Raw genomic sequence first — 5595 nt, 5'->3', positions numbered from 1 at the left:
GATGAATGGATAAGCAAAATGTGGTATATACACACAATGGAATATTATTTGGACATAAAAAGAAATGAAGTTCTGATACATGGAATAATCTTTAAGACATCACCGTGCATAAACTAAGCCATACACAAAAAGACAAATATTTTATGATCTCAAAGGTATGAAATAATTAGAATTAGAAAATTCATAGATTAGAAACTAGAATCTAGGTTACCAGGGGTCAGGGTGGATGTGGGAAATGGGGAGTTACTGCTTAAATTGTACAGTTTCTATTTGGGATGATGGAATTGTTTTGGTGACAGATGCTGATGAGAGTAGCACAACACTGAGACCATAATTAACAGCACAGAAATATATATTTTAATGTGGCTGAAAGGGGAATTTTAGGTTGTATATATGTTATTAGAATAAATTGTTTAAAAATCCATAGGACTGTACAACAAAAACAGTGAACCCTAGAATAAATCATGGACTATAGTCAATTGCGCAATTATAAATTATTTGTTCATCAATTACAACAAATGTACCAGGCTAATCCAAGGTGTTACTAATAGGGTATTATATGAACTCTATATTTTATGCATGATTTTCCTGTAAACTTACAACTTCCCTAGTAAAGAATATTTATATTTTAAAAAAAAAAGCAAATTGGAAAAATGTAAAATTAAGTGTTTGACAATTAAGAATTATTAAAATTCTGACAAAATTTTTAGGTCAGCATTAATTAAGATCTGTAATATATCATCTTAAATAGAATTTCCACTCTTTAACTTTAAAATCTGGACGTAATATTAAATCAAATTAACTAATTGAGAATCTTTGGATGCATAGATAGTTTGTAAGTAACATAAAATACTGAAGCATTGATTGCTAAGACAGTATATACACTGCATAAATAATATAAATCCATAGTGTATATGTATGTGTGTATAGTATGTGTTTTATATACAAAAGTTTGATTTGACTACCTTAATGTTAAAGTTTTCTATAAGGCAAAAGAGAGTGTAAACCAAGCCAAAAAGAATATGATGAGCTGGGAGAAAATATCTGTAATATATATGATAAACATAGAGGTGATATCCCTACCATATAAAGAAATCCTACAAAATTTTTTTGAAAGATAAAGAACTCAATTGTTTTAAGTGGACAAAATATATAAAAACAGGTCATTCTGTGGTGATAAAAAAAATATTTAAGGCTTCTAGTCTCCAATATTCTTGAGCAGCTAGAATGAAAAATCTGAGAGGATTGTACTATCTGCTATAACTACTTGTTGATGAATGCTTTGAAAACTATTGCTTTTTTATTTCTCTGCTTTGTGTATATATTATACTATAAGTTAAAAAGTTAAAAAACAGCCAGGTCATTCACAGAAAAGGAAATGCATATGTATAAAATACATAGGCTAACATATGTATAAAATATGTATAAAATACATAGGGTAACATATGTATGAAATATGCTTGAACACACTAGCAGTCAGCCAAGTACAAAATGATATCCAGATGCCATTTTTCACCCATTAGATTGGTAAAAAGTAAAGACTGAGGATAAGTCTCGATAGCCATGTAGAAACAGGTACCGACAAACCCTGCTGATAGGAAGTTGTGTTAATACAATGTTTGGGGGACACAACTTGTAATATAAGCAGGTAGCGTCAATTAAAATTAATATACATAGCCTTTAACACAGGGATCCCAATTGGGATTTTCATTATATTTCCAGGTTGAATCGTTTTCATGAGCCACTTTTCATATGATGCATGGAAATTTATCGTCTGTTCCAGCAGTACTCTTTTCAGGGGCATTTGTGTGTTAAAAAAGTGATTGATACAACCTGCAGATGGGTCCCTGGACCAGATAAGACCTGAAACCCAGGGGGCACAGCCTCTCTAGAACATCAGCTAGGTCCACTGCCCTATACCACAGTATCGACAGCCCTCTACAACATGAAAAAGTTAGAATGGGCATAGCCCAAATACCCCTAAAGAGTGAGAGAAAAATCAAAGGTGATGGTGGAGTTATACAGAGAAGGCAGGTTTAACAAATGAGTATGAGTGCTGAATCATTATATTGATACTTCTTTTAGTCTCCAGTATCTTAGAGTAGCTAGAAGTAAAAACCTAAAACTGTGGAATTGTAACCCACACCAAACTCTGAAATCTGTTCTACAACTAATTGTTTTTACAACTAATTGAAAATTATTACTTTTTTGTACATATGCTATTTTTCACAAAAAAAGAAAAAAAATGTTGATTGTAATGATAAATGCACAGCTATATGATGATATTGTGAACCATGGATTTTATACTTTGGATGATTACATGGTGTTCTGGTTTGCTAGTTGCCAGAATCCACCAGAGATGGATTGGCTTTTAATAAAAGGGGATTTATTTTGCTAGTTCTTCAAAGGAAAGGCAGCTAACTTTCCACTGAGGTTCTTCCTTACGTGCGAAGGCACAGGATGGTCTCTGCCTTCTCTCCAGGCCTCTGGGTTCCAACAACTTTCTCCGGGGTACTTTCTTTCTGCATCTCCAAAGGCCTGGGCTGAGCTACAAGTGCTGAGATGAGGAATGCTGAGCTGCTTGGGCTGTGCTATGTTGCGCTCTCTCATTTAAGCACCAGCCAGTTAAGTCAAACATCATTCATTGCAACAGGAACGCCTCCTAGCTGACTGCAGATGTAATCAGCAACAGATGAGGTTCACATAGCATTGACTCATGTCCACAGCAACAGAACTAGGTGCCTTCACTTGGCCAAGTTGAAACTGAATCTAACTACCACACATGGTATGTGAATATATAATATATATTAATAAAAAATAATGTAAAAAAAGTGGTTGATAAGCAAATCCTAAGGCAGAAATAAACCTGAAAAACAGTTTCAATACTGGGCAGGGGGCGGTTGTGGTGGGGAAACAGTAGAGGGAGAGAAATGACTATATATGAAGTAGTTTTCTGAAATCAAGATAGATTAGGATAAGAACTTCCCCACTCTAAGGCAACCGCCAGTGTCTGCTTTGAAAGTTGAGCAATGGCTATTAAATCAAATCTTCTATATTGAATTCCTAAAAACAGTGTTTGTTGAAACTTATAGAGAATATCAGAACAATATCTTTCCTGCCTTAGAGAAAAAGAAAGGGAAATCATCATACAAGTTCTTTCCTATCAAAAAAAAAAAAGAGATGGAGGATAAAGGCAATCCTTGGGCTCACAAACAGTGGTAGGAAGAGCCCTGAATCAAGCTGTTTAAAGATAATTCAATGTTATTTCTGGAATGGCACCAGTTCTGTTGGCTTTATTCACACAAAATTCTGCTTTGGGGTGCTTTTACTATTCCTTGTGCTTTCAGACTGATAAGCTGGCAAGAATCAAATGTTTAGCAGTCACCACCCAATTATGGGTACATGGTGGAAAAAACATTCAGTTTCTGGGTGACTTGTAAAGATAATTATTTCATTTGTTGCATATTAGATAAAGAAAATTTAATTTAAGAGCAAAATATCCAATTAACTAAACGATAAGTGACTTAACTGAGCTATGACCCCTGATAAAGTAGGGCTTTAAAAAATAATAAATATTCAGTTTCTTAGTGTCAATGAAACTTATTTATAATAGGTATGAAAGAGTTAAAAGCCAATATTGATCCCCACCCCTCCCCACCCACCAATGGCTGAGTGTTATGAGACCAGTGGTTTTAGTTGCTGTATCAGCACCAGGGCATTGTTTGATACGGGGACACAGGAAACAGCAATAGAGAAAAAGGTTTCCTTCTGAGGAGCAGGAGTGTTCTGAGCTTGAAGATATTTTCCCCATCTAAACCCAGGATACCTGTGAACCTCCGCCTTTTCCAGCTCAGAGCTGGGACTCAACAGGCACAACCAAGCAGAGCTTTTGAGATGATGAGCCCCTTTGCACAGGGATTAGAGGAGACCCTACACATCGAAAGGAGGCAAGTCTGCACATTTTCTGCTGTTGCATATATTGCATAAAGAAATTTATAGAGCCTGAGAGGAAAAATTCTTTAAAGTGTATAAGTAATTCTGGGTAGAAACAATGGTGCTCTTCGATGAAAACATCAGCACTGATAAAAGCAGGACTTTCCTGTGTGACCATGAAGCAAGGGGTTCTTCAGATTCATTCATTTCAGTTATTCCTTTTGGGTTCCAAATCGAGGAGGAAATCCTGGTCCCCTGACCCAAGGCTGAGTGTGTGTGGACTCTGGCACCTAAGAATTCCATCAGTCCCATACAGAGACTCGTTTAAAGGCTGGGACCAGGATTTTGATCACTAGGGAGCAGCCAGCAGGAGGGCTATGACTAAGCAATGAACTCAGTTCTGGTTTCTGGAGGTCTGAGCAGACAGGATTTGAAATGCCAAGGTGTGGTGGGGTGGGGGACTGGTATAGTTGCATGTGTCCACTAGGGGCGCCATTTACAGAAGTGACCATGTGATTGGCATCCAGGATATAAAACTGTCTCCATTTGGAGACAGGCAGATTTGCAAATTGCAGGAGTGGTTAGGATGTCTTTCTCCCATATAAATTCATTCAGAAGAATTAACTCTAGGAAATAGTACTTATAATCCCCATTTATAGATTAAAAAAACAATAAAACAAAACAGGCACCAAGAGTCACATAGGAAAGACTAGCCTCTGAAACTTTATCTCCTCTTTTTCCTCATTTGCCCCCAAGTAATCCCTTCTCTGGGGCCTCAGAAGTACCCCTGTGCTCAATTAACTACTTATTCTCCAGCTCCTTGGCACTGGCCCTACATCTACCTTCCAGGATCTGGAAGCAGGGCCTCACTCTATCACCAGACAACTCTAAAAGCATGTAGTTAATCAAAAGAACGCAGTGTAGGGGTTCTGGTCTGCTCAGGGAAAACTGAATATAACTCAAAGCACAACTCTTTTCAGGGAGGCCATTGTAGGGACTCTCTATGCTATTTAAGATGCCAGTTAACATTTCCCTTCTGGTGTCCCTTTGGTTTTGGTAAGACTGTCAAACCAGACCTACTGTTCCTTAGCCACAGGGCAAACATGTGACTCAAACCATCAGCCTCTCTCTCTCTCATTCTCTCTCTCTCTCCACCCCCTACTCCACCCCCTACCTGTCCCCCACCTTTTCTCTCTGAGGATCTGAATCTTGAGAGGGAAGCTAACACCAAATACAGTGGCAGGCACTTCCTTCCACAGATTAGAACCCTGAAGAAGCTGAGGGTCTCTCCATTACATCCTCCTGCCTGGAGCCCTGGAGCAGCTTTCATCCTGGTCCTTTTCGGGTTCTTGAGCTTTTCCTTTGATTCTATGGGCTATCTCAAATCCTTCCAGTACATTCTTTCTTGTTTAAGTCCATCAGAATCGGTTTTCATTGCCTGCAGCCAAAAGCCTGTAGTGCCCTAGCTTCCGATGCAAAAATAACCAGTTTTTTTTTTACATGGGCAGGCACCGGAAATTGAACCCGGGTCCTCTGGCATTGCAGGCAAGCATTCCTGCCTGCTGAGCCACCGTGGCCTGCCCAATAACCAGTTTTTACTTCATAAAATGAACAACTTTATTTGCAAGAACTTAGCCATACAATGACTATTTTCTGGCATTC

Source organism: Tamandua tetradactyla, chromosome 5, assembly GCF_023851605.1.
Source record: "Tamandua tetradactyla isolate mTamTet1 chromosome 5, mTamTet1.pri, whole genome shotgun sequence".
NCBI classification, from domain to species: Eukaryota; Metazoa; Chordata; class Mammalia; order Pilosa; family Myrmecophagidae; genus Tamandua; species Tamandua tetradactyla.
Note: the sequence above shows the minus strand (reverse complement) of the source record.